Below are 17,200 nucleotides of genomic sequence, written 5' to 3' on the forward strand. Positions count from 1 at the left end.
CATATATTTGTTCTAAAAAAATCGTGTGTATCTTGTTGGGAAATATAAATTTGATACATGTTAACATTTAATAACTTATAAATTCAAATTCAAATTTCCAGTTATTTTAAACAATAACACGTTAACATACGTAATATAATAAATCAGAGACTCGTTTGAAATAAATTATATGTGACAACTTTTATAGACTTTTAGTAAGTCTCCCATGTTTTGTAAGATTAATTTCTGTAGGACTGTTTCTTTGCTTTGAATTTCGCGCAAAGCTACATAAGGCTTATCTGCGTTATACGTCCCTAATTTAGTAGTGATACACTAGAGCAGGGGTCACCAAACTACAGCCCTCGAGGTCTTTTTGTCCGGCCCGCCAACAGCTAGCCGCTTGGAAATACCGTGTTTCTCCGAAAATAAGACAGGGCTTATATTAATTTTCACTCCAAAATATGACACTAGGGCTTATTTTCGGGGGATGTCTTATTTTGATATATTAAAAAAATGAAGTTACAAAGTAAAACTATTAAACTAACCATTTAAAATAAACTATTATTAAACTATTAAACTAACTGATTAATACTTAAACAAACTAATTAACTAACTATTAAACTAATTAATAAATTATTTTTTTTATTTCTTTCCTCTTCCTGCCACTCTTAACTAGGGCTTATTTTAAGGGTAGGGCTTATATTAAAACTATCCCCAAAAAGCACACTAGGTCTTATTTTATGGGTAGGTCTTATTATCGGAGAAACACGGTAAAAAGTGACATTTCATCAAATGTCCGACTGTCATAACAAAATAAATCACTTGGTCGCTTTAAGCTGGCAAACACAAGACGTTATGATAAAAAGCATGGGCGTAGATCCTGGGGGGATGTATCCCATCCCCCCTTCATTTTAGGTGGGGGTATGGTGCATACAATCATCCCCCCCTACAGTTTGGTCTGTTGAATTGTTTTATTGCATCACAGGCCTACACATTGTGTGTTTGTTCTTGTGATTCTCGTGTTCTTACCAATTGAATTACATAATTAGGCCTAGATGTAGGCTTTTTCAGTAGCCGAAATCTACATCTTTAATATAGGCGTGCTTCTAAGCTTTTCGATCTAAGCGACAGGTCTAAGTATCAGTCAGTAAGTATACATGCAAGTATAGTGGCAACAAGATTACTCTGTGACTGCATGTTTACAGCTTTCAGGTTCACGTAATCAGAGATTACCAATTTGCAAATTGAACAGTCCACATAAGTGGTTGCAAAAATCATCCCCCTCCCATCGGGTGTAAAAAATCTACGCCTCTGATAAAAAGAAACAAAGCTGTCACTCGTATTTTTAACCAATAGGAAAATTCTTCTTTCGTTTGTTTGTTTGGGAATTTCGCACAAAGCTACTCGAGGGCTATCTGTGCTAGCCGTCCCTAATTTAGCAGTGTAAGACTAGAGGGAAGGCAGCTAGTCATCACCACCCACCGCCAACTCTTGGGCTACTCTTTTACCAACGAATAGTGGGATTGACCGTCACATTATAAGACCCCCACGGCTGGGAGGGCGAGCATGTTTATCGCGACCCGGATTTGAACCCGCAACCCTCACATTACCAGTTGAACGCCTTAACCCACCTGGCCATGCCGGGCCTCCCGTTAGGTTAGAGACTGTTTAGTCGACTATCGTTAGGCCCTCCCAGCCGTGGGGGTCTTATAATGTGACGGTCAATCCCACTTTTCGTTGGTAAAAGAGTAGCCCAAGAGTTGGCGGTGGGTGGTGATGATTAGCTGCCTTCCCTTTAGTCTTACACTACTAAATTAGGGACGGATAGCACAGATAGCCCTCGAGCAGCTTTGTGCGAAATTCAAAAACAAACTCTGGCACTGGATGAGTCTACCGATCTCTCGAGTACGTCACAACTTCTCGTGTTCATTTGTGGAGTTAATTTGGACTTTCAGATCACGGAAGAGTTGGCATCAGTTTACAGCATGCACGGAAGAACAACTGGAGAAGACAATTTCATGGAAGTGCATAAAACTTTGCAAGACTATAACCTTCAGTGGAATCAGCTTAGAGGTGTAACAGTTGATGGAGGAAAAAACATGGCTGGAGTAAAGACGGGTCTGGTGGGGCTGATCAGGAAACAGTTGGAAGATCTTCAACTCCCAAGCGCTCTGTTCATACACTGCATCATACATCAGCAAGCACTCTGTGGAAAAGACTTAGATTTTTCTTGCGTACTGAAACCAGTCATTTCTGCAGTGAACTTCATTCGGGGTCATGCACTTAATCATCGCCAGTTCAAGGCGTTTCTTGAAGAAATTGATTCGGATTTCTGTGACTTGCCTTATCACACGGCAGTGAGGTGGCTCAGCTGCGGTAAAGTCTTGTCTCGTTTTTATAAGCTGAGAAGAGAAATAGATATATTTCTTATCGTGCAATATAGAGCTGATCCACTTCTGTCGGATCCAACCTGGTTGTCAAAGTTGTCATTTTTGATTGATATCACATCCCACATGAATGAATTGAACTTAAAACTTCAGGGGAAGAATAACCTTGTATGTGATCTCTATAGAATCATTAAAGGATTTCGGAGAAAGCTGTCATTGTTTGAAGTACATTTGGAAGGAGGAAACCTCTCTCATTTTCAGTGTTTCAATGAGTTTCATGCTGGAATCACAGAAGATGTCAACCTGAAGTTTCAGAAAAAAATTATTGGTGATTTAAATAAGCATTTTTAGAGAAATTTTCGGATCTCGACAGAATCGAAAGTGGCATTCTCTTTTTTCAGAATCCTTTTGATTGTGTTATTGATGACGTGTCAGTAGAACTTCAGCTGGAGGTCATCGATTTGCATGGAAATGACTTGTCGAAAGCAAAACACAGAGAGGGGCAACTTATTGAATTTTACAGCTGCATACCTGGAGATGATTTTCCAAAGCTGAAGTAGTTCGCATCTGGTATGACATCAGTATTCGGAACAACTTATGTCTGTGAACAAGCAAATGAAGCATGTGTAGTCGGTACATCGATCAAGGTTGACTGGTGAACATTTGAAAGCAATTCTAATGATTGGATGCAGCAATTCAAAACTGAACATTGAAGATATTTTGAAAGCCAAACGCCAATTTCATAAATCTCACTAACTTTTTGCGGCTTAGTGAAATTCAAATATGTACTCACTGGGTGCGATGTGACAATTGTTTTTGCTAATGTCACCTTCTTTGATAACCTTTTGGTAAATAAAAATGCTGGTTGTATTTCTGTTTGTTTTTTATTACATGTGTGTATTGCATGCTACTCCCACATGGCTAATGTGGCATCCTAAACTTAGTGTTAAGTCTTTTACAGAGAGCTTTCGTTCTAACTTATGAGTATTGAACATGATGATCATGTGGCCCGCGCTTCTCATTCCCCAAGTCATATGACCTCCTGTGAAAAAAGTTTGGTGACCCCTGGACTAGAGAGAGCAGCTAGTCGACACCACCCACTGCTAACTCTTGGGCTACACTTTTTAACAACTAATAGTGGAACTGTTCATTACATTGTGATGCCACTATGGCTGAAAGGATGAGCATGTTCGGTGACAGGATTCCCACCTTCGAGCCACAGATTACGAGTCGAGCGTCCTATCCACCAGGCCATGCGAGGATCATGTGAGATTATGTTGCTGTCAACAGAATACCTGTCGCATAACGACATATGACTAATGTTTATATAATTTACAGGAAACTTTTTCTTCTTTTTTGTAAACATTTTAAGAACTTATGAGTAAGAGAAAAAAAAATTAATGTTATTATACGTGAACCACACTGCATCGAGGCCTTTCGTCGAATACCAGTTCTTACCGGGTCTGCTGTTATTGAATCCTAAGTTGCGTGTAATTTCAAAGTTAAACATACATGGCCAGCAGCAGTAATTTGATCGTAAATCACAAGTTTCTGGCCCTTTCTATTATGAACCTAATCAGTAATTTAAGTCAGGTTTATCTTTATAAGCTAGAAAACTAAGTGTTGGGTTATTGACCTGTTCTCGTGTGTGAATTTTTAATACGTGATCTTGCACTGGAACTACTGCTTTAAATTCAACGCATAGACAGCGATCGTGAGGGAAAGGAGTACAAGTTCTTTTAATCCTCAAACAACTACAATACTAAATCATATTATTTTAAGACTGCAGATTTTTAAAGCTAATTAACTATGATTGTATCATTTTTCAAGTCGTCAAACGATATTTGACAGTGGTTGTTGGCCTCTGGACTTACGTTAAATGTTCACCCTCCTCTAATGCAAGATGAAATGCAATTTGACCCACCCACACCGCCTCAGAGTTCAACTCGACGCACAAGAGACACCAAAACTATATTTTAAAAAAATGACGTAAAAAAAAACTGATTAGGCCAACTCAATCACAATTGATGTTATCTTGTTTTTGGTTTGGTTTGGTTTGATTTTTTTTTCTTTTCTTATAGCAAAGCCACATCGGGCTATCTGCTGAGCACACCGAGGGGACACGAACCCTGATTTTAGCGTTGTAAATCCGGAGACTTACCGCTGTACTAGCGAGGGGCAAGGTTTGGTTTGAATTTCGCGCAAAGCTACTCGAGGGCTATCTGCGCTAGTCGTCCCTAATTTAGAAGTGTAAAACGAGATGGTTTGGTTTGGTTCTTGAATTTCGCGCAAAGCTACACGAGAGCTATTTGTGCTAGCCATCCGTAACTTAGCAATGTAAGACTAAAGAGAAGGCAATTAGTCATCACCACCCACTGCCAACTCTGGGGCTACTCTTTTACCAACGAATAGTGGGACTGACCATCACATTATAACGCTCCTACGGCTGAAAGGGCGACCATGTTCGGTGTGACGGGGATTCAAACCCACAACCCTCAGATTACGAGTTGAGTGCCTTAACCACCTGGACAGACTGGGCCCTATTTTGTTTTACATCAGACAACGTGGCATACAAAATGCGAAGATCTTAAAGCAACTGATTAAATTTGCACATGTAAATGTAACTATATAATCATACACAAGAATTAGGCAAATCATTCTTTTAAATTAAAGTTTTATATATGAACCAAAGCTTTGGAAAAAAAGTAAGAACGGAAGAGAAACAAAGTATTGATTGACTGTTTGAAACTAAGCAAAAAACAATGGTTTATCTGTGTTCTGCTCACCATGGCCCGGCATGGCCTAGCGCGTAAGGCGTGCGACTCGTAATCCGAGGGTCGCGGGTTCGCGCCCGAGTCGCGCTAAACATGCTCGCCCTCCCAGCCGTGGGGGTGTATAATGTTACGGTCAATCCCACTATTCGTTGGTAAAAGAGTAGCCCAAGAGTTGGCGGTGGGTGGTGATGACTAGCTGCCTTCCCTCTAGTCTTACACTGCTAAATTAGGGACGGCTAGCACAGATAGCCCTCGAGTAGCTTTGTGCGAAATTCCCAAACAAACAAACAATCTGCTCACCACGAGTATCGAAACCAGGTTTCTACCGGTGTGAGTCCGCAGACATACTGCTGCGCCTGGAGGGAGGGTTTCCACTTTTTTTTCAGTGTTCTACACTCTTATCCAAAACGTTCATCAACAATGATATCTATTTGATGAAATGATATAATATAAAGAATGTATGTGTGATATCTTATACTTGAACATCATACGGTATTTTCTGGTAATGATACACGAATTAGACGTTCATTTTCTTGTGGAAATACAGTCACAATGTTACTCTATTTTGCTGAGTTACCAGGCACTCTGAGTAGAATCATCACAATAGACAGTTAACAAGACTTCTTTCTGGTATGTGGAAACAATCTAGATGTCAATAGAAATGTCGCATTGCAATCTTGAGAAAGGATCTAGTGTGGAAGTTTTCACACAGTTTTACTCATGCAATAGGTGAACTTTGGCTCTATGGCGACATCAATGGGTTTAAGAATAGCTTTATGCAAGACGTATATTGATGCCTACAAATGTTTAAACAGCATTCTGTGGGTTGTCCAAAAATTGAGATTGACTTACTCGAGCATTGTACTGGTGCTGGTCTGTGGTCATGGACAGGCAATTTACTAAGTCTCAAGATGGAAAGGTCCTTAGAAAGATTGCATAACCAGCTGGTATCACTGCAGATATACTATATCTGAAAGAATTTACACAGTTTTCCAAGGATCCAAGGTTGCGCTACTTTAAGATTGTTCTGGCAACGTAATTTCAAAACATTGGTAAGAGCTCAATGAATTTCTAACTGTGTTTGTGAGCCCAGATGATAACCTGCATAGTACAACAATAAGACATCATGATATAGTCACATATGATTACTGTGTGACAAAACATCCACATTTCAAAACATCTAGAAGCACCAATTGACATTGGGTCGATACTAAAGATTGATACAATTCAACCTTGAGACATTGCTAAAAGTTAATTACTTACTTTAGAGCAAAGCCACATTAAGTGGTTGTTGTGTCCAACGTAGGAAATCGAACTCCGGATCTTAGCTTTGTAAATCCGTAAGCTTAACACTGTTCCACCGATGGACAGTACTAAAAGATATATATATTTAAAAGATGTAGAGAGTGCAAGCTTAACTATTATAGTATAAACGACAAAAACTGAAGAATGTAAAATAATGTATATAAAATAAGTGAAATGCACACATTCTTGTGTATAAGTACATTTACAGATGTCGATAAAGGTAAGCATATTAAAATATAGTACACGTACATATAACTAAGTGTACAAACTAAAATGTCTGCTTTCAAATTAATAACAACATAAAAGTAGAATCTGACAGACGTGTAGTCACAGAAACTATTTCTTCTACAAGAATAACGACATTTTAAAAATAACTTTGTGAATGCACACACCAAGTAAATATCCGTTTTTCCGTCAAAATGATGATTCAGCACCACTAAGTCAAAACCTAGTTTTAGTATGAAAGCTTATAACCCAATACCAGCTACGTCAACAATCATTTCATTTGTACATATTTAAAGTAGATAAACTCCAAATTCATACTAACTTGTACATGTATCTATACCATCCCACAGTTCGCACCACATGGGAATGATGATACAGAAACAAGGTCAAGTCTTTACATAACGACTAAACCTGACACAAAAGACTACCCTAAATTTGTGACCTTGGGATCTTTTACATCCTCTTTACCAAAATGTTAACTGATTAAATACAGTAGCTACATGAAATATACCTGAATAAAAATGAATTATTTTGTTATTTTGTAAGGCTTTGATATAGCAAGAAACAAAAAACGACACATAATCCCATATTAATATAAATAACATATTTTACCACTTGAAAAGATTGTATGAATTTATATCAAATGTATATTTCTTTAATTTTATGTACATAAATGTATGTAAAGCTGTAAACTGAGAGAAAGAAAAAGCACGTGTCGAACAGTAGAATCGTATTTTTAAACAGGTGTATGAACCGTCACAGTAGGATTTACCAACAGAGGCCACTAGAAATTACAGACTTTTAAACTAGAATTTAATACATATTACTTTCACCAGATTCTACCAATAATAAACTTGAATATGTAATACAAGTTCTCTGTTTTTCTCTGAATATAATAACATTTTTCTAAAGTATGATTTAATCCCTCCGACAATTTCAGAGAAGTTTTAGATTTATCAACGACTATAAAGTTTAGCTACGATTTTACACGAAAGTAATAGCAATCTTGCATGTATGCACTCAAACAACCTTTGACACAAGTTTTTTGTTTGTTTTTTTAGAATTTCGCGCAAAGCTACTCGAGGGCTATCTCCACTAGCCACCCCTAATTTAGCAGTGTAAGACTAGAGGGAAGGCAGCTAGTCATCACCACCCACCGCCAACTCTTGGGCTACTCTTTTACCAACGAATAATGGGATTGACCGTGACATTATAACGCCCCACAGACTGAAAGGGCGAGCATGTTTGGTGCGACCGGGATTTGAACCCGCGACCTTCAGATTACGAGTCGATCGCCTTAAACCACCTGGCCATGACTTTGACACAAACAGAAGAGTTTATAAAAAAAAATAGTGTAGAGCATTTCTAAAAAGGGAAGAATACATTGATGTTACGTCAAATATAAAACTGCTTAGGAAAATGAATTAAAATAACGTAGATTTTTGAGTGAAATGAGCAGTACCTATCGAAATAGTAATATTTACCCCCCTATACAGACTACAAAAAATATCACCGAGCTATACATGAAATCTATGTCGAATATCACTAACGCCATCTACATTACACGAATTTCGTATTATTCTGATCTCACGACACACAATGAACCGTCAGAGCTAATCACAGTCAATGTTTTATTTGTTTCTAACTGGTATCAGCTTAATGTCACCACCACGTGTATAAAAATAAAATAAAAATTGACCAATGATCTCACATATAGATGATAAGCGGTGTTACTCTTTCGTAGTTCAAGGGTCTTTCCCGCACTCGCATTTGTTCTACCTCAATTATATGTCATAGGGGTCGTATCTCCATTGCACACTAATCTTTTATCAGAAAACTAGCTCAAGTGACTGAAAATTAGCTTTCATTTTAGCTAACAGTACCGTAAACTACTACGCTTAGAAATTAAAGCAACAATGTTAAAAAAACAACCTATCACAGTTACAGGTTCAATCATCATTATTTTTGCCTGATTTAGGTCTTCAGTGAAGCTCAGATGTGAAGTTTTAGAAACAGCCGGTAGGATTTCACTATACGTTTTAGCCTGATGCAGGACGTTAAGTAAAAAAACTCATGTAAAGTTTTAGAAACAGTCGACAGGATTTCGCTATCTTATAAGTTTTAGTCTGACCTGAGACTTCAGTGAAACTTAGGTGTAAAATTTCAGAATGATCCTGCAGGGTTCCATTACAAGTTTCAGTTTGATTCAGGACTTCAATCAAGCTCAGACGTGTAGTTTCAAAACCAGCCGTCAGAAGTCTAGCACGATACAAGTTTGCTTTCGCTTTTTACCAGTAACCTATATGAGAGTTGGTTTGTTTTACTGGCTAAAAGTGATTCGGAGTATTTAAGGAAATTCATTTACATTAATTACTTCTTATAACTCGATACAACTTTATATAATTATTTACAGATGTCCCACAAAAGCCTGAGATGTGTAAACTTACAGACTTACAGTTTCATTGTGAAAAAAGAGGGAAGAACGTTTAGATTCAACTATGATTTCCTTTATACAATGTAATTGTTTGTACTGATACACATACATAAAGAGTAAAGTAAAAGTTGATTGCCTTAATTCGCATTATATGTTGAAACTTTGTAGACTGGATGGAAACTGCCTATTATGGAGACACAAGTGAAGAGGACGACGTTTCGAAAGTCTTCCACCTTACGTCTTCAGACGGAAGACTTTTGAAACGGCTTCCTCCATACTTGTGTCTCCACAACAGGCAGTTGCTGTCCATTCTACAAAGTTTTATCATGAATACTCTGCCTAAACAATCTATTAAAGAACACTTTATACGTTATAAATGTGACATTAGATTCTTGTTTCTATTGTACCTTTCTAATCATTAGAAAGTTAAGTACTAGTTCTCAATACATTACGTTTGCTTCATGCAATATATCGTAATAACGTATAAAATAAGACTGTAAGTTGTTAGGCACATTTTAGCATCAACTAAGTAATACATACATGTTCGAACTGCCCCACATCTTATGACCATAGCATCACAAAGAACAGTAACCTTCTTCTCTATCCGGTTCCAGTGTTTTAAACCGGTTTTAATTGAAAATTTCATAACTTAACTTCCTTCGTGGAATCTGATTTTTTTTTCTGCAGCATTACAAAAACTAACTTAAACTATCGGTACTGTTTAGATAGTTTGCTTGTTCAATGAAAACTCTACCCTATTCAGTACAGCGAACTTCGCATCATAACATATGACTGTCTGCTGTTGATGTTCTGAAAGCACGTGCAAGCTAATATCGTTTCCACACGCATAGACAGGACAAAGCTCTCGTGCAAATTAACAGACAAATGCGTATATATAAATATGCAAAATTAGACATTCGAATAGTAAAAATCTTTGCATTTAATTTTTGTTTTCATTAAAAATCGGAGAAAAAGGTAAAGATATCCTAATAGAAAATTCTATCAGTTCCAAAACAAAAATGCCAAATCTTAGTTTTGATTCTTTCTGTATTTCTCGAGTTTTGCGTTTATTTAATTCAGTGTGACATTTTTCGTCTGGTTACATTAATCGTGTAACCTGGAGTGAACGAAACAATTAATAATGCATTACCTACTTGAAAACTTATGTTTTAAAAGATTCGCGTAGTAACAAGAAATGTCACTTTAGATAGATGATACATTTAAAATTCCATATTTTAACTCATGAAACAATTCCTTTGTTCTTTTTTGAGCAACAACACCCCATTAAAATTACAGTTCGTACTGTAAGTCCTGCATGAAAACTCGAAAGCTTTCGTTGCACTGCTTAAGGGGACAACACCTCTTCCCACGTAAAATTTAAAAAAGAAATATCTGTACCACCTACAAAAAAGGTGCGTCGCACAAACTATACTGTGTTAAGCCATGTATTACGATCTTCACAAGACAACCATTAACCTTTTACAATAGTGGAGCATGAATAAATATCCAATTAACACAAGCACTCTTTGATAAACAGTTTATAGATGGGCGTATTGATAACAAATTATATCATACCTTACTCCACCTAAAAGATATATTTACCTCATAAGATAGCTTTCGCTGATATCAGCTATGATGATGATGATATTTCACAAGTGTCTTCCGCTGACCGTCACACAAGATTTGTCTTCAGTGTAATAACAAATATTTAGACCGTTATCACTTTGTACTCGGTCCCTAAGCCCTCAAAAGCAAGACACTGATCCCATTTAAGACACACACCGGAAGTCGGTCAATCAAGCGTCTGACTAACGCTTTCGTTTTTGGTTTTTTACAGAACCAGCCAGAGGGCTACTCGAGACAACAGAGCGTAAAGAATACGTGACAATAACCGACTTATACCATACTCTGAATACACCATAAAATGCTAAAGACTGATAATTTATAACAAGCCATAAATTCCTGACACAATAAAATATTTAAATAAATTTATATTTATACCTATACGTATAGTATGTCCAGGTTTGTTTATTCAGTTAGATAGAAGATAAAAACCCGTAGACACACGAAAGGTGGGTAGACAAAAAGAAGCGCACATGTCATGTTATGTTCGTTGGCTACGACATATTGTTATAATGCATATAATACAATAAAACATGAGTTTCATACTGTTACGTCATCAAGATACGTTAAGAACAGGGAGTTAGTGATGAAGCAAACACTAATTTTCGTGAGATTTCTAAGTTATATTCTATTCATTATTTTATACAAGTGTATAGCCCGTCAAAAATGACGGGACAAGTACTACCACCCTGACCTCATAACATACCCCTAACTTCACAAAGCGAACTGAAATGAATAAATTTTTGCAAAAAATCTAATTTGACCAATAAAGAGGCAGAAAAGTACAGTTGAAGCACTCAAACGTCGATAAATTCTTTTGTAAAACAATGAAAATAACGATCATTTAAGAAGTGAATTTGTGGAATATTCGTAGAATAATTATTAATAAAAATTAGCTTGATTAAGAACTTCTAATGTATAGAAATATTTAGAGGTAAAACTACGTTCCAACAATAGTTTTTATGTCATGTTGCTTAGCGATAAAAGTATAGCATAATATTGTTGTTAATCTATGTACTGAAAGAATAAATTTAAATGTTATAGCCAGTAATACTGGAAAAATATTTGTTGATTTCTTAATTGAGAGAACCCGTTTATTAAAATGTTTTGTATTTTATTCAAAAACGTTGACGATATAACAGAAAATAGCTTAATTCAGAAACGATTTAAGTTTAAAATTAAAATCGATATTTTTGCTTTCGTGATATATTTTATGCACTTAGCCCTAGGCGAGGTGCTTGTTTTTGAGTTTCGCGCAAAGCCACACGAGGGCTATCTGCAGTAGCCGTCCCTAATTTAGCAGTGTAAGACTACAGGGAAGGCACCTAACCATCATCACCCACCGCCAACTCTTGGGCTACTCTTTTACCAATGGATAGGGAGATTAACCGTGACATTATAACGTTTCTACAGTTGAAAAGGCGAGTATGTTTGGCGTGACGGGGATTCCAACCCGCGGATTACTATTCGAGTGGCTTAACCACCTGGCCATGCTAGACTAGTGATTTCACCCTACGTTTTTACTTTAGGCTTATTATACTAACACTAACTACACTTATAAGGTTTCAATAAACTATCTTCAATTTTCACAATCGTCACTAAAATCATAATTGCAGACAGTAATCGAACTATTCTATTTCGATAAATGCATTTTAGCTTTTACGACTCTTTCTGTTTCGAGAAACCAAATGTGACGCAATGTGACACTTTTTTATGTTGGTTATATTAACCACCACTGAACCTTTTATGGCCTTTTTTCATAACCAAAAAATAAAGAAGTACTAATTTTACATACTTAAACGGCCTACATACATACTGGATTCTCTCCGCTGTGTTTGTCCAATAAGCTATTAGTTGTTTTTATACAAAGTGTTATTAGGTACGTTTCTTGAATTACTGGAGACGCTTGGTTTTAAATTGTGAACGATTGTTATCGTTGGTTGTCTTTTCACACCCTGAAAGAAAGTCGAATATTTTTTTACAGTATAAAAATTAGTTACCTTTTCTGAAAGAGAAAATAATGTTACTAATTGTTTGGGTCCTTCCTCTGCCTTCCTTCTAGTCTTGCACTACTAAATTAAAGACGGCTAGCGCAGATAGCCCTCGAGTAGCTTTGCGCGAAATTCAAAAAACAAACAAATTGTTTGTTTTTGCTTTTAGCGAATAAATACACTATATAGTGAATTATCCATCGTAAAGCCATAAAAACGTTGAAGGTGAGAAATCCATCGTATGAATATTATTTCATTTTTACTTCTGCCACTTGTTTTGTCTAGAAAGTCAGTGAAGCAAAATAAAAAGTTCTAGATTTTGTTGAATGCCACATGTCTTGGGTGTTTTCTAGTACCTATTAATTAAAAAAAAAAAACTACACTTTTGCAGTTTGTTCAATTCATGGGTATCGTGACATTTCTATCATTGGGCCAATGTCGTTTGAATCACATTAGCGCAACTGTATAATTTGTACTTTTTTAAATGAGTGTAAGTCTATATACTGAATTAATATCAGTTTAAATTCTTTGCGCCTGCTTTTAAAAAAGAAAAAATCTTGCTGCATTTACAACGTGTAGACAGTGGTTCCTTTACAATGTTTATTTAGTATAATTAATTATTGGTCCAATCGGTATTCTGTGGCACTTAGAAAGTAAGTCGCAAGTAACCACCTTCGAAGAGTTCCGTTTCCTTCTTATGATCATATCAAAATGGAGATCGATTTATTGGTATTGTTTACATCTGGTTTTTCAGTAATGATAAGACATCTATGTTATTCTGTTCATATTTGTTTATCAATTTCGCAAGCTATAAACATTTTTCCATAACGTAGCTAAAAGCTGTTTTTGTGCAAAATGAAAATTTCGCTTTTAAATTCCATAAAACAAGATTAAACTTTAGAAAAGGATCGTTTAACAATGTTGATGAAAATTTTTTCGGACGTAATAAGAACCAACAATACCTTCATTTGGAAATATATGTTTTATTATAGACACTCCTAATTTAATCAACAGCACCCACCGCCAGCTGAAGTGCTATTCTTATCTGACCGAATAATGAAATTTGACTAAAACTCGTATAGCTGATCCACGATATCAAAGTGCAGAGTGTGTTTCTGGAGTAACGAGAAGAGAACCATGCATCTTGTTCTGTATTATCCGAGAGTGTGTGTGTAATGCAGACAACTCAAGTCTATAAACTGAAACCTCTACTTTGGTATATACGTGCTTAAAGTAGAACAAGAGAACATATATTATAGTTTGTTATTTTGTTACCTGGATTCTTGAGGTAAAATATATATGATTCAGCTTATACGTTCAATATTTATTTGTACAAAATCAGTATTAACTACTTTAGCTTTCTTAGAGACGAATGTAATAGTGGGAAGAAAGAGGTTAGAATCCGTTAAACCTGCCACATCAAACAAAACGCAGACACACATTTTGTGTCATGTAGAAGATACAAAGTATAATGAGGCAGTGACATATGAAATATTAATATAATACTCTTCGTGTTTCTACAGTGACATATGAAATATTAATATAATACTCTTCGTGTTTCTACAGTGACATATGAAATATTAATATAATACTCTTCGTGTTTCTACAGTGACATATGAAATATTAATATAATACTCTTCGTGTTTCTACAGAGACATATGAAATATTAATATAATACTCTTCGTGTTTCTACAGTGACATATGAAATATTAATATAATACTCTTCGTGTTTCTACAGTGACATGGGAAATATTAATATAATACTCTTCGTGTTTCTACAGTGACATATGAAATATTAATATAATACTCTTCGTGTTTCTACAGAGACATATGAAATATTAATATAATACTCTTCGTGTTTCTACAGTGACATATGAAATATTAATATAATACTCTTCGTGTTTCTACAGTGACATATGAAATATTAATATAATACTCTTCGTGTTTCTACAGTGACATATGAAATATTAATATAATACTCTTCGTGTTTCTACAGTGACATATGAAATATTAATATAATACTCTTCGTGTTTCTACAGTGACATATGAAATATTAATATAATACTCTTCGTGTTTCTACAGTGACATATGAAATATTAATATAATACTCTTCGTGTTTCTACAGTGACATATGAAATATTAATATAATACTCTTCGTGTTTCTACAGTGACATATGAAATATTAATATAATACTCTTCGTGTTTCTACAGTGACATATGAAATATTAATATAATACTCTTCGTGTTTCTACTTAGTCAGGTTGTTAAGAAGAAGAAATTTTTAGACAACTCAGTTGTGTTTGTTTAGAATTAAGCACAAAACTACACAACAGGTGATCTGTGCTCTACCCGCCAGGGATATCGAAACCCGTTTTCTATGGGTACGAGTCCGCAGACATACCGCTGAGCCACTGGGGGACTCATCGTGTTTGAATGTCGAAAAACTTACTCAGGAGAAACACATTCTTTAAACATGCATACACCAAAACAAAAATATTTCGTCGTATGTAGAACAAGTTTTATTTCAAGTAACACGCGGAAATGTAAATCTTTCTTAACATTTAGTGACATTGTATGACGACATTTTGTGTGGACAGTTTAGAAGCGTACGTTTAGAGTAATGACATACACAGCAGACTTTAAAATGTCGCTAAAAACATCGCCGTATTAATAAGTTACTGAACTTGCACTGATGAGCTATAAACGATGAACTATGTTAAAATACAAAACAAAACATAGCCTTCTGCCCAATTTAACACTAATATTCACTTCTACAGGACAGGAAACTTCAACTCGCTTGAAAAATAAATCCATAAGGAATGTCAGAAGATCATGGCCTGTTTTGTCTGTATACCGAGTTTAGAAACTAAGTCTCGACACTTAAACGATAATTCGCTGCTAACAGACAGAAGGACGAAGAAAAGAGTCGTACTAAGGATGTGTGCGGAAAGTTAGTCCTTTGTTGTCTTAAACCTGCTCATTTTGGTCGTACATTTGAATTAGATTTAACTAACAAAAGTTGAGTGTTCACGGCATTTATGTGCAACTAAATAGCAGGTTAAAATATCTCATAACACATTCTCAGCTACAGTGAAACTAAGCAATTTTGTGTAAAAAATGGAAAAAAAATGTTTAATTCAAGCAAACTATCTTTATAAACGTTATATTGGGTATTATGGTGGTACAGTTAATGTAATATGAACATATAAAATTACAAAATGTCTGTTTGAGGGTACTTAGAGATTCATTTCTATACATTACAAAATCAGTACAATAAAGCAGTGGTTTGTTTGTAGTTCAACACAAAGCTGCGTAATAGGTTCTCTGTACTCTACCTACCACGGGTATCGAAACCCGGATTCTAGTGTTGTAAGTCCGCACACATACCGTCATGTCACTAGGAGGCGCAGTTTGATAAAAATACTTTGTTAATACCTGATATTGGTTTCCTTTTATTTTAAAATTGCAGCTTTCTGATCACCGTGTAAGTTTCACTTTCACGTGACAACTTGTTGTATTAATAAATCATTAAAGTAAAATTTACTTTTGTTTTTACATGCAAGCATGTATTTTCATCATCAGTAAAGGGAACAATTTGAAAAATACCTCTGTATGAACCTATCCTATTAGAGTCATCACACATATAACAACAACATGGTTAGACAGCAGGCTGAAGGTCAAGAACACAATGACGTCAACTTGTTTTGGGTAGACATTTGATTATCATACTTTTTTTGTCAGCGGACTACTTGTTTTATTAATATTATTAATTCAGCACAGCAGGCCAAGTAATTATGTAACCTCACTACGAACCACCCGAAGGGAGCCTACGAACCACCAATGGTCAGAACAACACAGATTGAAAACTGCTGGGTTAGACCACAGAACGTGAAGAACAAAGTACCAGTAATTTGTCTTTGTTAGATAACAATAAACGTGGGGTCACAACGACAGCAATTTGTCGTAAACGTGGACAGGATCCGAGCCCAGATCTTCCTCGTGTGAGTCTGGTATGTTATCCACTTGACTGGGGTGATTCTCTCAAAGTAAGTCAACTGGCTGTTCGGCGATGGGTATGGTTAATTAAATGCCTGAATTGAACATCCTCATTAGATGTTCTGAACAATATATCTAGCATTGGTATTTGTGTATAGTGTGCACTAAACCCTAACTTTGCTTCACTGTCTACTCAAGAGGTACTTTAAAGAAATCCTAAATTGAAAACTCTGTCCATGACAATCTAGCAGTGAGTTTATTTTCAGTGATCTCAGAATAATTGCCATTGAGGTCAGTCTTAACTCCTTCAGCAAATTAATTATTATAACCAGTTTTCTTAACGTCCAATACCAGAGTGTTACAGCTGTCTCGTGGACACCTGTTTATAAAGAAGCGCCCACCGTGTTTTTCGTTCTCACTGTTTCTTCTCCCCATCTCCAGCGAATGTCAAGGTGATGTACTTAAATTATTCTGTATAGTCATATA

Source organism: Tachypleus tridentatus, chromosome 13 (assembly GCF_004210375.1).
Source record: "Tachypleus tridentatus isolate NWPU-2018 chromosome 13, ASM421037v1, whole genome shotgun sequence".
Taxonomy (NCBI): Eukaryota; Metazoa; Arthropoda; class Merostomata; order Xiphosura; family Limulidae; genus Tachypleus; species Tachypleus tridentatus.